Genomic DNA, 21,294 nt, shown 5'->3' with positions numbered 1-21,294 from the left:
AGAAACAAAAACACACTGTTCAATTTCAACTGCCCTGGTCCCCGCTCGAGCCCATCTTTATCCCGATACCCCTCGAGCTCGAGTTGCCAAAATATTTCGCATCGTAAACGGACAACCCCCAACCCTTCCTGAAAGCGAAGCGCGCTATAATCGAATCGCTGCGGCGCAAAGCGGCCAGTTTTATTTCTTCTTCAACTCTTCTTGCTCTCCGTTGGTCCGTTGGTCTAATCGCAATGAATGGTGGTAAATACGTACACTGCAAACCACAAATAAACATGCACGAGCCCGAACCTGGCAGGGGGCTACAGCTAAGAAACCGCTTGTTGCCGCCTGCCGCCCCGGTACAAACGCTCGCCACACAAACAGTTTTCTGGTGCAGTAAAAATATAAACAGACACCAACACCTCCTTCTGCAACGTCCGCTCCCCGATTCTTCTGTTACAATCACACACTGAGCGATCTTGCTGCAGCTCGCTCCACATGTTTTGCAGCACATGGATTAAAAATAGACACCCGTTATGCCCTGCAACTGTTCTGGGTGTGTGTGTGTATTTGTTTGCCTTAACGACACAACCTCTCATCCCTTTCAGCCTGCCACTGCTTGCCTTTTTATTAGATTTTCATTCCCCTCCCCCGTCCCCATTGGGGCTAATCTTAAACACACAACGACAACACCCCGAAACTTACCATGTGTTCGAAGGCCGAACTGAGAATAGTTTCGCGCGCTTCGCCTTGAACGTGAAATCGTCGTCCTGTGGGGTGTGAAAGATGCCGGCGCCGGTTGCACTAAGATGGGTAGGGGAGGGAGGAGGTTTTTCACGCCACTCTGCAGCACGATCGTGATCGTGTCGGGAGGGGAGTGAAATTTATTTCGCTCTTTCTCTCTCTCTCTCTCTCTCTCTCTCTCTGCAGACGGACCACCGAAAGCGAGAATGCGCTCTGTTCTCACTGATGGACCTGTGGAATGGTATTGCACTTTTGTTTTCCAAATTTTCGCCTCCCGTTGTGTTGCGATCAGTGAACTATCTTCCCCTCGCTGGAACTAGCTCATCTCCACTTCTATGGGGGGGGGGAGGGAGCTTGTTCTCAATTAGCAAAACAAAACAGACGTTCCTTTTAAAACGAAGGAAGCGAACAATTTGCGCTGATCGTTGATACACTGCACCCGCCCTGGGTTCAACGCCGATGCTGGTGATAATACGTGGCACTTTTTGCTAATTTGCTGACCTATTATTTTCTTCCCTGCTGTTTGCTACTTCCTTCACCTTGCCTTTTTTTTTTGGGACTCTTCTCATATGCAGAAACCACTTTGCACGCCGAAAATTACTCTTTTTTCGCACACTCTCCTACACACAACGAAATGAACTCACGAAAAAGCAGCGCAGAATAAATGCCACACACATTGGACGTACACGGGATGATTAGCATTTCATTTTCCATACACCAACAGCAACATGCACAATTTTACACTTGCACACACACACACGGAGCTCTGTTTGGGCTTTCACGACACAGCTTCACTTCTTCATAAAACACTTTTTTTTTGCGATTTTTGTCAACCTTCTGTGCCTTGTTTTCTATGCACTTTTTTCACATGTACCTGTGTGTGCGTGTATTACTCACAATCACCAAACCACCATCAAACACAAATCACACACACGCAAAACGGGAGCGTATGATCGCATACGCAAATCGTTACGGCACGCAGCATCAATTTCCGTTGCCGTTGTGGCTGAGTTTGGCAATCGGGGCTAGCTAGAATATTCACTCCAAAAAGGCCTACACTTCACACGCTCACAATCACTCACAAACACTCACACACACATTAATTTCGCTGACGTAACGTTGCTGCTGCTGAGCGGGGAGAGGATAAGGAAAAGATGAGCAAAAGAGAACAATAGAACCGCAAGCCGGACGGGCACGGGCCAAGACGTGATCGTGAGAAACAAATGCGAAGAGCTGGACTGGGACCGATCGAGACTGATCCATAGAGGGAATGAAGGAGGGGGGGCGGTTTTAGAAGGGGTAGAGTGGAAGCAGACAAGAGTAAACCCAGAATAAACGGCCGTTCTTGCGTTCTTGCTGCAAAAGACACGTAGCGCAAGAGAGAAAGAGAGTGAGAGAGACAGAGAGGGATGATAAGTTTGCGTTGCGTTCGGGGAAGGGAAGGCGTTGATTAATCTGCTGCACACAAGATTAAGATAGCCGATCTGAGATGGTACGGTGACGATTAAGCAAACATGCAAAATCCCATTTCTCTGTGCACGCTTTTCCCTTTCCGCAAGGGACGAGTTTCACGCACAACAATATTTTCCCTAGCGCTTGTAAAGATCGTCCACTTAATTGGGGCCGGAAAGGGGGGAGGGGGGGGGGGGGCTTTTGTAGTCCACACGATCAGCCACATGGAATGTGACACACTCACTCAGAGAACACACGCGCGCTAAGAACTGAACCGATAACGTCACGATATTTCCGCTCCGCGACCCGTTGTTTGCTTCACGCCAACCCTCCACGGAAACGTACCCACACACACACACACACACACAGGCCGGCGAGTGAGAGACACACACTCGTAACACACCCGGCTCAGGCCCGCAACAACAACAACAAATACAGGGCAAACACACATACGAGCGGGCGCGCGCCTCGCCAGCACACACTGAATGATCGAACGATCCGTTTCCCACGGGAGATGCGTCGTTTCTGGCGGTGGTGCAAGAGAACGCACGCCACTACTACCCTGCAGGGAACGCACGCAATTTCGCTCTCACTCTCTCGGGGGTTGAGAAGTGTACGCGCTCTCTCTCTCTCTCTCTCTCTCACGCTTTGGGGGATGAAGCGAGGGAAGATCATCGAGAGCACTTGCTTGAGAGAGCGTTTGTTTTCTTTGCTGCAATAGAAAGCGATGGCTGCGAGAGAGCGAAATTAAGCTGCTGCTCGATTGGGTTCTCCCGTTCTGAGGCGGGGACGGACGTGGTGGCCTATTGGGTGGCGTCTCGCATCCGCTTCTTAGGGTCTTGAGCCAGTCGTCGAACTCATCTTGGGCAATTGCGTGTACCCACACACACACACACACACGCACTCACACGAACCGGAGAAGAAGGCTCAGATCCCGGCGCTCCGAGTGAGCGTTAACCCGCACGCACACTTTCTCTCTCGTTACGAGCCGGGGCTTTTGTGGTGGGGGGGAGTGTTTGGGTCGGAAGGGCCGTCTACTTCAGCGATCCGTACCCAGCAAGGGCGGCATGGTGGTGGCACGGTGTGGTGGGGTGTTGGGCTAAAAATAAACCAGAAAGATGGAAAAGATGAGTAAAAACAACACTCACACACAACAGATATGGTGGGACGAGAGAACGACGATCTTGTTCAAGCCAAGCCCAAACTATTGCCGGGCGAACTGGCGTTGTGGCAATTGGTAGGGAAGAGGGGAAGAGGGTTTTAAGTGTTTATTGTTTGCTCAATTTGGTGTCTTCCCTGCTTACTCGAGACCTTTTTTTTCGTGAGCTTCAACAAGCAAAGGGTAGGATTGGCGGAGTGGGGGGGGGGGGGAGTAATTTATAATCGGGTGCGCAAAAATTTCATGCTAAAAATGGGTCTCTTATCAACGGGAAGCAGTTCTTTGGAGGGGCTTTTACACTCTGCGTGTAAGATGGCAAGTTGTTTCTTACATTTTCTCTCTCTCTCTCTCTCTCTCAAGATTCTGACCTTGAATTAGCCCAATGAGACGATGTTAATTTGCGCGATTAAGAGAGCTTACGCTGAGGTGAATGTTTTACGACTCTTCAGGTTGAGCTTGAATGCGTTTTTGGAGGAACATTAGAGCCTTGTGAGCAAAAACCTGTGGTTAGTTTAAGCTAGGGATAGGACAGACATAGGAATGTCTACTAAAACCCAAGCAGAACCCTGGCTTACTTCCCAATCAAACACTTCTATTACTGCCTTAATCCAATATCCAGGAATTGATATTTGTCTGATGAGATCTGTAGACATTATTCACTTATAACATCCTGGAAACAAATCTGAGATATTGATATCTACTAAAATCCTCTGATGAAGCATGAAGATCTCGGATATCATATACTAAGTAATAAGGTGTTTCATCGTAAAGTATCTACCAGAACTATCGTGTATCTGTATCAACTGAAGGTGCATCAAACGTTCCCTCAGCACTGGAGCTTACATAGAGACATCTACAGAGACATTGAACCATGTCCAAATCTCCCGAAAGCGCAAACATTCAAAAGGAAATTTGCCACTGCCATTGGTAAGCTCTTCTTATCGAACATTAGTCTCACTAGGCTCTAATATGTCATAAAAATTACTATCAATGACTCTATTAAAAATAGTTAAAACACATAAAAGCCAAAACAGAATGACTCTTCAGATTATTCCAATAAAAACACTCCACCATTCCAGTCTGTCGCTGTTTCATCATCCCTTATAGCAAGTCATTTAGTTACAAATCGGTTGAATGTTTCAATTCCCAGATACGTTGGAATTAATGTCATCATTGATGCCCTAGCTTTGTTTCTCCAAAATCTCCCCCAAAGACCACCCGTACACCACCAAACACTTTGCTTAACACTCCCCATCAAGTTCACCAAAGATCATTTATCAAGCAGAGCTGCATTCAAAACGACACTATTACTTTGCTGTCTTATTACACGCCCATCCGTAAAAACGACGCTTCAACATTCAAGCTATTTCTGTAAACGAATAAGATAAGGTGGGATATTTTCGTTAATTGACACCATTTCTTAAACCGATAACCGGTTTGCGAGGTGGCTGTTTCATTTTTTCGGGAGGTTTGTTTTTGTTTCTAGGCCATCGGTGTCTTCTCGAAGCGCGCTGAATGCTTCACCCGCGATGGCAAACTATTTTACATATTCATTCACAAAAAAACGAGCCCGAATGGCGTACGTAGATGGCTCTATTTCACCATTTGAATGGCACGGCACTGTGAATGGAGCGCCTAATTATAGCTATTTTAGCCGGTGGTCGTTAAATTTGTGTGTCCGATCGCCAGGTTTAAGGTAGTATTGCACCGGTAAAGGCAACAAAACAAACACACACACACACACGTGTGCTCACGAAATGGTTGTTAAACTATCGGGAATCGATACATAAATTTACATTTCATCAGAAAAGGCCCCTGCGCCACGAAACCCAAAGTGCCGAATTCAAAGCACGCGTCGCCAATTTTGCGTCGCCGGACCACAGCGAGAAGAACATTTGCATCGAGAGAATAATCTCATTTCCGCCCCAAAGCCATGTTGCTATTTGTGTCATTGTCACACAGACACTTTTTTTTCTCTCTCTCACTCTCTGTTGAAGGAAATCACGAATCATAAAATCCCCCCCCCCACCCACCCCACTCGCAAGTTATTTTAAAAACAAACGAACACTCCTCCCAATCGTCGATCGGTGGACAGCATTAATGAAATAGCACTGCTTGGTTTGGTGCAGTTTTGTACCGACCACAGTCGACGAAATCGGCATAACCAAATATAACTCCAAAACGGTCAAGTTGATTTTATCATTTTTAGAGTTGTGCCCCTGCACCCGCCCCGTTGTGGCCCTCTCGACTTTCCGGGTTCCTCGCAATGCCCGCCCGCTCTGGAAACGGATTATTCAAATTTTAATATCCGCAAGCGAGGCAAGCGACCGCAGAATGTTGTTCCCGCCTTCCCAGCCCATAGAGCCACTCACTCTCTTCCCAATCCCCCTTTGCCCCTTTTTTCCCCTTTTTCGAACCGGTTCCGGGAAACCGGGACCGGCAACACGCTTCACCATCGGTGATAAAAATAAAACAACAGTTCATAAAATGATACGAAACCATCGGTCCCCGTCCGGACTCCAGTGGGGAGCTGGTTTCAGCGGGGAGCCTCGCCATACCTCCTCTTTACGGTCTTAGACTGTGGATGTTTGTTTTTTTTTTTTTTTAGTTTGCCATTCTTGATTCCATTTTGCAAAAAGCGCGCAAAACTAGTTAGCCAAGAATATTGCCTAAGCGTCTGTTGGTACGTGAGAACGAAGTTGTGCGGGTTTTTTTTTGTTGTATGAAGATTTGTGCAGAATTTATGCTCCTTAGCGGGAAGTCAGCATTTCAACAAGTCTTCCAGTGTTGAAGGATGCAAAACAAGCAACGTGACGTCATTGGAAAGCATAATAATGTAACCATAAATATTTCAGCATCAAAGGGGTAGTTTGTTACATTGAAGCCATTTTAGCCCTTTTCAATAAACGTCCAAACAGCGTCCTAAAGACAACCAATTAGGAGATGTCCTCATCGCACCAGGAGCGAAAAAAGATACAACTACCGTTACAAATGCCAATAGAATTAGTTCCGCCAACTAGGTTTCACGACAAAACTCAACCACTTTTAAGCAACACTACCACTAACCACGAGACTATCCCACCTCGCAGGAACCGGATAAAGTTCTCTCGCACAAAGTTGTTGCGAACAAACAACAGCATGTACATGCCCAGCTTCGGCGGTGGCAAGAAGTTTCCGGTGCAACGGAACGGCACGGAAACAGTAGGCAGAAAACAATTATTAACACACCAAAGTTTGTTTGGAAATGAGCACTGCATTAGCAGTCCGCTTCGGATGCTGTGGGAGCAACGGTGAGTGAAAGAGAATGAAAGATGTCTGATTGTCACCTTATATTACAGTGAATCATGTTCTGGAGCTCATTTTAATATTGAATTTTTGATCAAGTCCACCCAAAACAAGAACAGCGAAACAAAAAGGCAAAAGCTTTAAAAATTTCAATCAATTTTTCATGCCAAGGGATGTTGATTTCATCCCTTTTTTTGTTCTTCTCATTATCGATTCGGTATCCCTTTTGCCGCGAGACAATTTAGATTATTTTTCGTGCTGCCTGCGATTCGTGCGCAAAACAAGCGGCGATAACAATCTGTCGGTGAGGTGCTTTTTTCTTCATTTTCTAATAAAAAGCTTCCCTTTTTGTTCTGTTTATGAACAGCAAGAAGAATAAAAGGTCAATGAAGTATAATAAATCCCATCGATTGATAATAAAAGGTGTATCTAGCAAACAGGATAAATAAATCGAGTAATTTAAACTCACCACACGCCACCCATGTCCACCGATTACTAAAACACAATCACTGACACACTATCGCCCCATCGATAAATAATTACAAACCCCAGTCCCTGCTGTCTGCCACGAGAGACATTAAAAGTTATGTGGGCAGCCCATTATCTGACTGTCAGCAACAAACGATTAATTCAATTTTGCAAAAGACACGCACACAAGGTTTGAAGGAAGAAGAAAGCGAGAGAAAAAAAAACATAGCAAAAAACCAACCCATGTCATCTCTTCAAACATACGTCTAAACTCAAGAGGACAAGAGATTTGGGCTTGGTGTTCCCTTATCTTCCTCGGGAGGACGGCCTGTGGTCATAAAAAAGCACTCCAACAAATCTGTCTTGCCGCGCACAAATGGACAAACAACAAGTGGGGGAAGGGAACGGGTTCGGTAAAAGCTTACGGTGGGTCTAAAAATAGATCGGCGCAGAGTAAAAAAACAGTCACACACACGCACACGTAGAACAAACATATAAATATCTTGTTTAGAATGTGGTTAACGCGCGCGGGCGCCTGCCTCTGGAACTCGTTCCAGCGCCCCTTCGCGTTAAGAGGTCTGTGCGAGCCGCCCATAAAAACGTGTCTCTCGAATGTTCAACCGATTGGCTTATCGCCCAGCTCCAGTACACACACGCACACACACTGTCGTAAGGAAGGAAAGAATATTGCGTGAGAGTGTATGGGTGTGTTAGGGAGAGAGAAAGAGAGAGAGCAGTGGCTCCAACCGGGAGTCGGTACAATCGGTACTCCGGCACGCGGTAGCGGGATGATCGCGATCATTGCGCTTTCGTTGAGCGTGTAAGCTTTGATATGACGGTTAAAGACGGACCAAGGGGTTAAATAGCTTTTCTTATAAGAATCAAATATCCATTTGAGAAGAACAAAGTGGTTAGAGCTCTTTATGACAGACTCCCAATAGACAGTCCTTTGCAACACTCCCCTTAGCATACATACTGCCCACACAGTATTTTCATCCATTATATACCCTCATTACTGGAATTGAGTAAACTATAAACGGTCCCATGTTTCGCTCACAGCACAAACTCCCACACACAGTGAAAGTGTTTTATTTTCCCCATTTTCCGATTGAACCCTCCCACAGCAAATTTCGCTTTGCAATTGAGCCTTGCGTCTAGTAGAATCCTTTTTCCGAGAAAATTAATGTGTACAGCTCGCCTCCGCACGCTTCCACCTGCCACCTGCGCTGGAGTGAGCTGGTGAGAATCGACAACAGGTCGGCCCTCGTACGGTGTGCGAAAGGAACAAGGATAGCTGGACAGGACCGTGCAATCAGTGCTTGTGGAGTAATGGAGTAAAGCAAAGGGGAGCATCGTACAGCTTCCGTACACTTAAAGCTGTAGTACCATTTCGTAGCTTAAATGGTAAATTTATCTGGCTTAAATCGTCCCAAGCACACCATTCTCTGCTCGATTTTATTTAGAATGAAGGTTTAATGTACGACGACGACGACGGCGGTGGGCTTCGTGCGTTCAATACCCGTAGCAACAGCGAGCACCGTCCCAATCATGCTTTTGATTTGCGTTTGGAAATGGTACGCAGTGGTACACGTCACACGGTACACGTCACAGTGGCAAAGGTCTCAGCGTCCGGAAGCAAACTCCCACACCCCCCACATTTTGCTCCGTGGCAGATCCGGGCGGGAAGACGACGGCATTTCGGATGACTTTGGTTGATTCGATTCGTGGGCAATTTGCATGGGAAATTTTATCGGGCTGTTTTTCTGTGGTTGGCATCGGCCCCTTTCAAATGTGGTAGCAGTGGTATGATTTATCGTGATGGTTGTTTTGAGCTTTCTGCTTGCCTTGCAAATGTGTCAGATGCCGGAGCAGATTCCATCGTCTTCGGCATGCCACTACGGGCGGTCCTTTTGATTCCGCTCCTGTCGAGCTGAAGATAATCTGAGGCTTGGAATTTAATTTAAAGACGATTGTTTTTGATAAAGACTATGTGGTGAAAAGGCAGTAAAAAGATTATTGCAAGCAGTCAGTAGACGTAATTGAACGATAGACAGGAGTAAAGCATTACTAAATACTTACAATTCTACTTTAAAAAAACTGATAAAAAACTAGAAACCTAACCTTCTACCAGCAATCGTCTGAACAAAAACCCACAAAAAACCACCCCGAAAAAGCCCACAATATAGCCCAACCAAGACAAAATCACAGTCCGTGTTCTGCCTGGCGCTAATCAGCGGCTCATTACCATTGCCGGGACTGCCCTTGGCGTGGCATTATCTGCAAGTAACGCCCCGTACTGCCCCCGTATTGTTAGCACAGACAATCGCGTTTTGTGGTTCAAAAATTACAACACTTACTGTCGGACGCTACTTCGCTTCCTCTTCTTCAAACTGACCATACCACACTCGCTCTCTCTCTCTCTCTCTCTCTCTCTCTCTCTCTCTCTCTCTCTCTCTCTCGCTCTCTCTCTGTCTGACGCATTTAACCTACGGGGTTTGGTACTAAAAATAGCCTCCTCCACCGGTTGATAAAGAACGCTTTAAATTGTGCGCTACCGTTTGCTTGCAAACAAACACACACAGACAAACTCATTTTTCCCTCAGCACAAATCGCCAAACTCAAAATGGAGAAACAAATAAAAGCATGTGACGCGGAACCGGTGTAGCAAAAAACCGCAGCCCACCACCGCACCCAACAACACTTGACGCAGAACTTCGTGCAAACACAACATTGGAAGAAATGGTAGCGCAAAAAAGGCAAAACCGGCCCCGTACAACACAACAACGACAACGACAGATACAAAGAAACGACCCAAACAGTCAAGCAGGATCGAAGCGAAGAAGAAGAAAAAACAACACACATTGGCAAACAGCCGCAAACTCAGCCGCAGAAACCGACGACCAGCTTCACGTGCCCGTTACGCCGCTGCGTGTGCGTGAGGAAGCAACTACGCCACCGACACGCACGCAAGTAAGATGAGCCGATGATCGTGATACGTGTTCCGTCCAACTGTTCCCGCGACGGACACCAACACATGGAGCTGCCATTGCAAGTGACGTCACTGTTGCGCGGTGAGCCACGACAAACGCAGCCAGCCAGGAGGCTGATCCACATGATGCGGCGCTAATTCGCGATTCGCTGCGCATTCGAAAAATCATATGGCCAACGCGTGGAAGCGTGCGGTTGTGTCAAAACCGCGATGCTTTTGGGTGGGGTCATTTATTATTCTTTTATCGCTCTTCCACTGAACGTTAAAACGTGGAGCAAAATTGCATACTTTTTTAATGAAATTATTATGAATTTATGAAGCTTGTTTTTAATAGTAAACCGAGTACAAACAATGCCTCCGAGTAGAGAATAGATCCCAACAGGTAAGAGACCCTCAAAAGAGCCGTACCACACACACACACACGCAGCGTCACCTGTTGAGCGAAGCTTAATTAAATGTTCAACGAAAAAACATCCAAATCAAACAACCCCGTAAGAAAAGATACCCCACAGCTAACAATTAACAAAACGCTCACTCTCACAGCCCCGTGTGCTTCTTCCCTTCACACAGCATCCACCATCACCACCACCGTGATCCCCCCTTACTTGATGTTTTGCGTTCACGTCATTTGCATGCTGTTTGCCTAATAGCGCACGGGGAAAAAGCAGCACAGAGGCGAACAGACAACCGGAACCTGAGCTTAAGGTGGCTGTGATGGTGCTGGTTGGGGTCGGTGGTCGGCGATAATGATGGTGGCGATGCCCCAAAAACACACATACAAATCCCGCACAGGGAGGGAGAGGGGGATGGGGAGGGCAGTATGTCTAGCCGTGCGGATAAACAAAATGCGAGATAATTCGCGAGTAATTTTCAATTTCCTCCCAACCGCACCGGCAGACGGTGCGCAGACACACACACACACACACACAAGCACTCGCGCTGCACCCCGGCAGCGCAAACAAAGTGGGGAATGGGAAAAGAAAGAAGTTTTGAAGAGAAGCGCAAAAGAAGTACGCCACGGTACAATGTGCGAAAATCAAAGCAAACGATGGGCGTTTTTTTTTTTTTTTGTTGTCTTCTTCCAACGGTTAGCTCGAGGCGCATACTGTGTTTCACTTTTTGTCGGGGTTTGAAGAACATTAGGTGTGCACAAAACTTGCCCATGTGTATACACACCTTGGTGGGGATGCAAAAGTGGGTTTTATGACTTTGTTGTTTCACTGTTTTGTTTTGTTTAAAAACTTAACAAAACAAACATTTATTATTTCTAGCATTATTTTCTCCGGCAGCAACGTTTTAAAGCCGTATGTTAAAGACAATCAAAAGTTGGACAACAAAAGCGTAGTAATATGTTTAAAAATAGAAAACTCAACACACCCTTTTTTACACAAACAACCATGCGTCTCCATTTACAACAACGCGTGGTTGCAAATAATGTACTACTGTTGTACAGTTTACGCTGTAATTACACTAAAAATATACTTTTGCTTATCAGCAACCGTGCACACACAGTGCTCTGAGCACGGAAATAAATCACGAAATGTATAGGCAAACTGTTGCAACATTACTCAATGGAACTTGGAACGCGTGTTCAACGTAATGTACGACAAATTACTCGAAAGAACATGGTTTTAAACGACCACTCGTTACATTGTAATTGTAGCAACAAGCTCTCAGCTCCCGTAATGATGCATATGTGGCGGAAAGTGATACGTGCATTAAAGTGTCATTTTGCTTTGCAAAGCTGTGAAGTTAATTACGGACTGGCAAACACAATGGCACCGACCAACACCAGCTGCCTCCTGTTTCCGGCAGAGTGCTTTCATCACGCTCTCGCAGGCGCCAACTGCCGCTACAAAACTATCCCTCACCTGTGCCATTGCTGCAACCTGCTGCTGCTGGTGAGGAGCTGGTACAACACATGAAATCCGTTTGCCAATCGTTTGGCTTCATAAAACGGGAACTGTCATCGTTTGACCGGATGGGTACCGATACCGGCTAAGGCTCCATTTGAACGCCTTTTCACCCGTTTGCGCCCTTCCCACACGCGCAAGACAATGTCGAACGCTTTTATTTGCGGTAAATGAGCACACAGACACACACACATACACTGTGTTGCACGCTCAAGGTCACACACGGCTGCCGGCCACAGTGATAAGCTGCTCGGTTACTTTGTTCGGTTACAATCGCCCATCCAACCAGGCCAAGAAGATCGCCTGGTGCTGCCTGGAGCGTTTTATGTTTTTTTATTTACCTTTTTATTACACACTCACTACCCTGGCTGGTCACAGGAGACGTTTTTTGCCCTCCACTAGGGGTGTTTCGGCGCGTGTTATAGCTTCAAAGGGAAACTATTTCTGGACCAAAGCCCTTATCAAACACACTGTGAGTTAGTTGACAATCTGCCAGCAGTCTACAGGTCCCGCAGCATGATTAGTTACAAAGTTTTTCCCTACTGATTGGCGAGAAGCATTATGTTCTCTCGCTATTGCTCTTTCCGACTCTCTTTTTCTCCCTACGAGAACGTTCAAAAGACCGCTCGTCGTTTTCAATACCTGTTTTCGTTGAAAAAAAAGCCCCAAACCTTCACGATCACGATAGCCCTCCTTCAACGCAGCCCCAAACAGCGTTGACGCAAGCGGTGGGCTCTTGAACCGATCGGCACATTAGCCATAGTGGCGACATTTGCGTCACAGCACGATCACAGCCGCTGTCACGCAGGCACCGCGATCGAGCAAACTCATCCGGGGCGCAATGACGTGAGGAAATGAGTCTTACGATGACCCGCGGCTGAAACTCGTTTCGCTTTTGGGATATTAGTTTCGTGTGCTTCCTCGTTGGATTAAGTTTGTTTTTTTGTTATGTGTTGCTGCCATCTTCTAGGAGAAAGTTTTCAGACTTTAAAGCCGCTTGAGGGCGGATGTGTGAGGTTGATTTCAAGGGAGGAAGCGTGGCACTTCGTACAGCACAGCACAGGAAACGATCAATCATGCGATGGAGGACAAGGCCCAAACTGTGAGACACCTAAATAATGATATTATTCGAGAAGAAAGCTCACTTTTGGCTCAACTTCAATGTTCTAAATTTTTGCAGAGTTTTCATATATTTGCCAATTTGTCATTAACCTTTCCCGGGTTGAAGTGGGCTTCACGCTCTTACGCCCTTTTCGGTACGTTCCAATAAATGCTAATAACGCTCCAGGAAACATAAACACAATTTCCATCATATACCACGAAGGAGCACACTGGACACTGGAACCCAATTCTTGGAAAAACCAATTTACCCTCAATGGCGGCTAGTGAATTTTCATTCATTCATTGCCGTTTGGCTTCATCCCTCTCGCTGCTTTCCCGGAACTTGAAGGAAGTAGAGGAGACAGCGAGAGAACAATTAAGCCAGCTGTTGAGTATAGAACATGCAGAGCTGCATGCAAACATAACCGCCCTCATGCATGGTTTCTTCGGAAAATGGTCAACCGTATCGCTTTAACAAACAATGCAACCAGCACAGAAGCGCGATGCGCCAATATTGGAAGATTTCCAATGTCCAGCTGCGCTTTAAAACATGAAGTTTTGCTTTCAAGGAAACGTCACCGCAAAAAAAAAATCCAACACACAGCAAGGGCACCGCACACACCCGTGGATGGCAGGATGGCAAGGTCAGGGCAATACCGAGAAACAATCATGGCTGGGAAATTGTCTTCCCCGTGGGAGGAAGAGTGCCACGCACACAATAGCGAACGATGCGTTGGATGGGACATATTTTCCCGGATTTTTTTTTGTTATGAAACGATGCTGTAAGTTTGAAGGGAGTGTTTGATGTTGGAGATGGTTCAATAGGGGGCGAAAGGTGCTGCGGGACCTTGGGCGATGAATGAAATATTGAAAAGAATGGTATACTGGTAGCATGCAGATAAATTCGTAGAAATTGTTTCTATTGAAATTGGAGCTACTTTGAAATGGACAGTGTGTGTTAAGTTGTTTGACAGGAACGGTTGGTTTTGTTGTTTTGTGAAAACTGATTAAAGCAAAGGTTCTTCCATGTTTGTGAAATTACCGTTTCTTCCATCAATGCAGTAATTTTACTGCGAAATTTCACCAATAAACAAATAGGTGGCGTAAATGAATTCCCGAACAGCAAAAACAACACAAACAATCCCACTAACAAGCAGGGACCCACTTTGATAAGCCCACTTCCGTGCACTGGTCACGTTGCAGCACCAACCGGTCGATGTACAACATTCAACCTCCACCGAACGAAGTGCGCAAACGAGTAATCGAAGGCAAGCAGCTGACAACGCAAAGTTAAATCGCATTCAGATGGGGATTTTCTGCTTATTCTGCCACTTGTTGCGTCCAAATTTCGACGTCTCAGTGTTCAGTGTTCGACTCCATAATCATCCCCCAACTTCCCATCGAAACCCCTCAACCCGACCGATTTCAACAGAGATTTCAGAAGCGTTCCAACGGGAGTTGTGTGCTGCTTCCGCCATTGCCACCTTCCTCAATCCACCACAAGAGGGGGAGATCGACGATCTTCAGACGCCGTCCAGTGCCGTCCAGACGGTGGGAGAGTGAGTTACCATTATGCATTCCTGCCTGCCTGCCAGCCTGCCTGCTATCAGTGAGGCCAATCTTCTGCCATCAAACGCATAACGATCGAACTCGCGATCATACATTGCGCGATCCCCAACCTCCCTCAGACCCCTTACTTCCCTTACTCTTGATAAGGGCGATGAGAAGGAAGACTTCAGCCACAACAGAGGAAGATCCAGCGTACAGTTGCTGCTGCTCGCGTTGATTGAATAATCGATGATGGGGATTTGTTTGTCTTACATTCCCAACCCTCCCCAAACCACCCCATGCCATTCCACATTCCGACCGCGTGATCGTACATATTTTGGCAAATCTCTCTCTCTGTCTCTCCCTTATTTGCTGTTCTCCATCTCACTGATCTCATCTCAGCGCTGCTACTCACCTCACGCAGACTCACCGTTCTTTGCTCACATGGCACTCGATCGAACTGCTCTCTCACTCACTCACTCTCTCTTTCTCGCTTTCGTTTCTCGATGGCTACACGATTGCTACACACACACACACGTACACAGCCTCACACTTTCTGACGTTTCGAGTCGTTCTTCTTCGCCCCCATTAGTCCCTTCCATCGGCCAATCGCTTCTTCTTTTCTTCTTGTGTACCGATTTTAACGCAACAACAACTATTTCGACGTGCAACAACAACAGCCCCCGACCACACTTACACGTCTCTGGCGCGCACGCTATCAACACAACAAATACACCACCAGCACCCTCTATCGACTTCTCCTTCACTCACTGCGCAACGCAACGCCTGCTGCCTGCTGTTGTCGTCTGTTTCTCGTTTGCATGTGCTTTGTTGTCCCCTGCTGCTGCCCTGTTGTTGCTCTGTTTTTCGTGTTTCCCTTGCGTCCAGCCCTTCGTTCCACGCACACCCTTCACAACTTGCTCCCGCTCTCTTTCTGTCTCTCGCTCGACAGTCTTTCGCAGTTCAATACAGCCTCTCACTCTCTCCTTCTTTCTCGGCACGGTGATGATGATGATGATGATGACGATGACGAGTTCTGATAATGTGCTTTGAACTCGACTTGTTCGATCCTCGAACCCACCGTAGACGTTGCTACACACAGAGCCACAACACAAACACACTCTCACTCTCTCCCTCTCTCTCCCTTTCCCTTCGCCCTGCCCTGCCCTGCCCTTTCCACTGCCCGTTTTCTTCTCTTTCGATCGTCTGCTCTTTCGCACGCTTTTTCACTTACCGCAGTGGCCGCGCGCGCGATCGAGAAGAATTACGTACATACACACACTCACGCGCTATTCTCCCGCAATGGCACACACGCGGAACAACACGACACACAACATACCACCAGGGCCCGTACACCAAGTCCACCACTACCAGCCGACGGGCCAAGAAGCCAACCAAATTGCTCCAGTCTCCCAGCGCCGTTTCGTTCAATCAGGGCCCATTATTGCTGTTTTCATTACCATTATCATGCTCACACACAGTCACACGCCGTCACACACAGTCAACAGACTCCCTTTCCGACCCTTCGTGCCGTTGAGTGAGCGATCGGGTTCGAATTTCCCTGTCCAAAGCCTCGCTCGACCGTTCGATCGGACGATGTAAATCGATTACACACTACACCTACACCACACTGCTGCACAAACGACGACAAACAACTGACTGACTGGTTGCTGCTGCGTTACTCCCAATCAATCACATTCACTAACGCACGTAGACACTGTGTGGCACTGTGTGGCACGCACAACCATCTCCGGCCGAGACACGATTTCAACGAACAAAAACGAACTGGCCCAACTTGCCGCGAGCCGCTGCACGCGCGATCACGCCGCGGGATCTCACGAAATGCCTCCGTGTCTCTGCCGTTGACCGCGCTCTGGCTGACTAGTTGGCTGGCTGGCTGGCTGTCGTCATCTCATCGTGGAATGGGTCTGTGTGTGAGGCTGATTGTTTTGATTTCACGCAGCATCTAACGGGGAAAGGGAGCAAGGGACCAACACTCACACAGTTGGACGGCCGACACACGGGCTGGAAGTTGATTCCAATCCCAGGGTGCCATGGTGTTTGGTGGACGGCCCTTTGTAGTTCGTCATCTCATCACATCACCGTTGGATACCATCGATGACGGTGTGTAGACGGCCTGCTCGTCGTTGTCGTCGTCGTGTGAGCGCCTACTGAGCACGCATTCGTATTCGCTGATAAGAGCGAGCTCGTTACGAGAGCGTGAGAGACCGTGAGCGCCTTGCACAAAAATGCCGGTTTGATGCATTTCGTTCCTGATAACGGAAGCGACGACTGAGGAATGCGTGTGTGTGCAGTGCTCGCGGGTACAGTGCCGTGCAGCAAATGCATGCAGCTGAAATGAAGCAACAAGTGTGCGGCACTGTATGGACGATTGGAGGCAGACCGAGAGATGCATTATGTTGCTGTATTTCTTCGATATTGTACGCGAAGTGGCTCTCGATTGCGCTCGAAATTCACGCAAAGCTCACCAATTCGTGCGTCATGATCTCCATTGTGGGTCTGTTACCAAGCGCAGTGACAATGTGCGAATATCACATGGACAAGGTTTGTTTTAAGCGTGGCTGTGACGCTATTTGCAAACAATTGGTCAGACTTAGTGTGAAACTTGCGTTAGTCTTTCATCTGGGGAAGGTGTAAAAACCGTCCCGTCTTTCGCTAATAGGAGCTAATTGAGTGTTAATAGCGATGGAGGAGTAAATTTAGCACTCGGAAAACACGTCGATCCCATAAGAGCCGAGTGAATTATCTTTTGGTTTAAAGCTTCTTACAAGTAGTTAACTAGTGTTCGTTGTACCCATGCCCCATGCCAACGGTATCTTGCAATCAAGAATAAAGAAAGCAAATATCAAGCCAGCGATTGATTTTCTTGCTTCATAGTAAAACATTCCTGCACGTTCGATCGAATTGTGGACGTGAGTGGAAGACAAATGATCGAATGAGCTTAATACGAACGATAACACAAGGTCGAAAGGGACCGCAAAATCCGATGAGCGAAACCTTTCTAACAACGAGAGAGTTATTCAATGATAAGAATTAATGAGCCGATCAGTGTCTTTACGTTAAGATGATTATCCTTTCCTTTCTGTTTTATCTCCTCTATAATCTCGTTGTAAAATTTGTTATGTTTGAAATATAGCCACGAAAATAATATTATAATCAAAAAGCATCTACAAATAAATTATCATCCAACGGGAACTCACAAAAATTGAGTCATTTTGCTCAAAATATTTAAGCCGTTTTGTTCGGTCTGTCAAAAAGCATGTCAAGCCCAATCAGGCACTGCCTTTTTCCAGGAATTACAATAACATAATGGAAGCAAAAAAAAGCGATCATTTGCACTGCAGATAGCGTCACCAAAGCGCCAGTAGCGTGGCCAGTGATTGACGATGAAGCTAATAATAAATAATCGCATGCAGAAGCGCAATGTGTCTATTTCGTCCACGAGCAGAGCAGCCCAATTCGAAGCCATGGTGCTTTTTGTTTTGATTTTAAACCATCCTCACAATAATCAATCTTTCAATTCCTGGAATTCACTATCGCAAAGCAGAAGGCAGTAAAACATACACAAAAAACGAAGAAGTTGTCCAGAAATTTTGCGACGCTCCATGTCCGGCTCGAGCGTCCTTCGTTGCTGATAAGAGAACTTTATTTTTGCGAGCGCTGAATTTGTTGGCTCGTGCAGCAAACGATTCATAGTCGGATGATTTGAGGTCGGCTTTTTGTTGGTGCTGTGTGTGTGTTTTTTTTGCCAATTTGAGTTTCTTCTTTCTGTTCGCCAGCCGAAAATATTGGCTACACTGCCAATCGCCAAAAACAAACAAAGTTCAACAGGTTATTATGGCCTAATGGTCGGAAGGAATGTGTTAAAATAAATTTACGACAAGGAATTCCAGGAAATAATTCCGATTCCAGCCACTATCAGCTGACCGAAAGTGTCTGTAGGCGGGCAGTGCGGGAAGCAACAATCAGAGAAGGGAAAGGAAGACAAAAAAAAACACAACCAAACCACTCGGCTGTGGTCGGCCAAACAGTTGAAGCCAGTCGTGCAATTAGCCACATTGAATGGGACGATGACGAAAGGTGCTATCAGCGAGTGAACCACGTGCGTGTTTGGCAATTGCCTAGACATTGTTATGCTGGAGGTCGCGAGCATTATGTTTGAAAATTAGGATCCTACCAGATCTGACATTGAATCAGCTTAGCAGCAAACTTACACTATTAGACGATGGTTGTGTTTTGAGTTTGGTGAGCGTTCCAATCATCATGATATGTAACACGATGAGTTCAACGGCTTGTACCGATTGGCTGACACTGAACTTCTCATTCAGGTCACGTCTGGCACCGGTGTCTAGTATTTTGGAGTGTTGCATCCCTTAACTTAACACTTGAAACGTAAGATCGCAATGATCTCTAGCCACCAAAAGCTGTAATGGCCACTGACCTTTCACTGGTTTTCAAGCCTTTTTGTGCAAAATTTTGTACTTCCTTTTCTTCTAATTTTAGATTTATATTATTTCAATGTATTCGTTCCATTTCAATACAAACATGAAATTAAAGCTATTTAAAGCGTTAACCATATCATTGAGCAATGAGCATCTAGTCGATGACACGATGGTGCATAAATAGTGCACCATCGTGTGTCGTAGTTTTTCAAGCTGAAACCATTTCTTAATTTGCTATTTGGTGACCGATTTGCATGGTAAGCTATTGATCATTCGTGCGGAAATATTTAAAAAGAAAAAATAAAGAAAACGAGCAATCGCAATCACCCATATCTTCCGAGTGCTAAATTTACTCCTCCACTCTATTAGCATTCAATTAGCTTCTATTAGCGAAAGACGGGACGGTTTTTACACCTTCCTCGCACTAAATCTGACCAATTGTTTGAAAATAGCGTCACAGCCACGCTTAAAACAAACCTTGTCCATGTGATATTCGCACATTGTCACTGCGCTTGGTAACAGACCCACAATGGAGATCATGACGCACGAATTGGTGAGCTTTGCGTGAATTTCGAGCGCAATCGAGAGCCACTTCGCGTACAATATCGAAGAAATACAGCAACATAATGCATCTCTCGGTCTGCCTCCAATCGTCCATACAGTGCCGCACACTTGTTGCTTCATTTCAGCTGCATGCATTTGCTGCACGGCACTGTACCCGCGAGCACTGTACATGCACGCATTCCTCAGTCGTCGCTTCCGTTATCAGGAACGAAATGCATCAAACCGGCATTTTTGTGCAAGGCGCTCACGGTCTCTCACGCTCTCGCCACGAGCTCGCTCTTATCAGCGAATACGAATGCGTGCTCAGTAGGCGCTCACACGACGACGACAACGACGAGCAGGCCGTCTACACACCGTCATCGATGGTATCCAACGGTGATATGATGAGATGACGAACTACAAAGGGCCCTCCACCAAACACCATGGCACGCTCGGATTGAAATCAACTTTCAGCCCGTGTGTCGGCCGTCCAACTGTGTGAGTGTTGGTCCCTTGCTCCATTTCCCCGTTAGATGCTGCGTGAAATCAAAACAATCAGCCGCACATACAAACCCATTCCACGATGAGATGACGACGGCCAGCCAGCCAGCCAGAGCGCGGTCAACGGCAGAGACACGGAGGCATTTCGTGAGATCCCGCGGCGTGATCGCGCGTGCAGCGGCTCGCGGCAAGTTGGGCCAGTTCGTTTTTGTTCGTTGAAATCGTGTCTCGGCCGGAGATGGTTGTGCGTGTGCCACACAGTGCCACACAGTGTCTACGTGCGTTAGTGAATGTGATTGATTGGGAGTAAACGCAGCAGCAACCAGTCAGTCAGTTGTTTGTCGTCGTTTGTGCAGCAGTGTGGTGTAGGTGTAGTGTGTAATCGATTTACATCGTCCGATCGAACGGGTCGAGCGAGGCTTTGGACAGGGAAATTCGAACCCGATCGCTCACTCAACGGCACGAAGGGTCGGAAAGGGAGTCTGTTGACTGTGTGGGACGGGACGGACGTGTGACTGTGTGTGAGCATGATAATGGTAATGAAAAACAGCAATAATGGGCCCTGATTGAACGAAACGGCGCTGGGAGACTGGAGCAATTTGGTTGGCTTCTTGGCCCGTCGGCTGGTAGTGGTGGACTGGTGTACGGGCCCTGGTGGTATGTTGTGTGTCGTGTTGTTCCGCGTGTGTACCATTGCGGGAGAATAGCGCGCGAGTGTGTGTGTGTGTGTGTGTGTGTGTGTGTGTGTGTGTGTGTGGTGTGTGTGGTGTGTGTGTGTGTGTGTGTGTACGTAATTCTTCTCGATCGCGCGCGCGGCCACTGCGGTAAGTGAAAAAGCGTGCGAAAGAGCAGACGATCGAAAGAGAAGAAAAAGGGCAGTGGAAAGGGCAGGGCAGGGCAGGGCTGCGAAGGGAAAGGGAGAGAGAGGGAGAGAGTGAGAGTGTGTTTGTGTTGTGGCTCTGTGTGTAGCAACGTCTACGGTGGGTTCGAGGATCGAACAAGTCGAGTTCAAAGCACATATCAGAACTCGTCATCGTCATCATCATCATCATCATCACCGTGCCGAGAAAGAAGGAGAGAGTGAGAGGCTGTATTGAACTGCGAAAGACTGTCGAGCGAGAGACAGAAAGAGAGCGGGGAGCAAGT

At 46.9% G+C, this 21,294-nt stretch overlaps 1 protein-coding gene across 7 annotated transcripts in view; it reads right to left on the bottom strand.

Moving 5' to 3' along the window:
• LOC121598270 (receptor-type guanylate cyclase Gyc76C-like) overlaps positions 1-16,509 on the bottom strand; it is a 54,284-nt gene extending 37,775 nt beyond the window's left edge. Inside the window, exons 1-2 of one of the 7 annotated variants that reach the window (XM_041924869.1) lie at positions 16,266-16,509; positions 688-1,854 (exon numbers count right to left, since the gene is read on the bottom strand). The gene's annotated coding sequence lies outside the window, so the exon portion shown is untranslated. Of the gene's footprint in view, positions 1-687; positions 1,855-2,422; positions 2,791-15,338; positions 15,831-16,265 lie in introns of those variants that run through there. The other 6 variants (XM_041924872.1, XM_041924870.1, XM_041924865.1 and 3 more) reach the window with 6 other exon arrangements.
• Positions 16,510-21,294: the final 4,785 nt, after the last annotated feature.

This window comes from Anopheles merus, chromosome 3L, assembly GCF_017562075.2.
Source record: "Anopheles merus strain MAF chromosome 3L, AmerM5.1, whole genome shotgun sequence".
Taxonomy (NCBI): Eukaryota; Metazoa; Arthropoda; class Insecta; order Diptera; family Culicidae; genus Anopheles; species Anopheles merus.
Note: the sequence above shows the minus strand (reverse complement) of the source record. Positions and strands in the feature narration are given on the sequence as shown.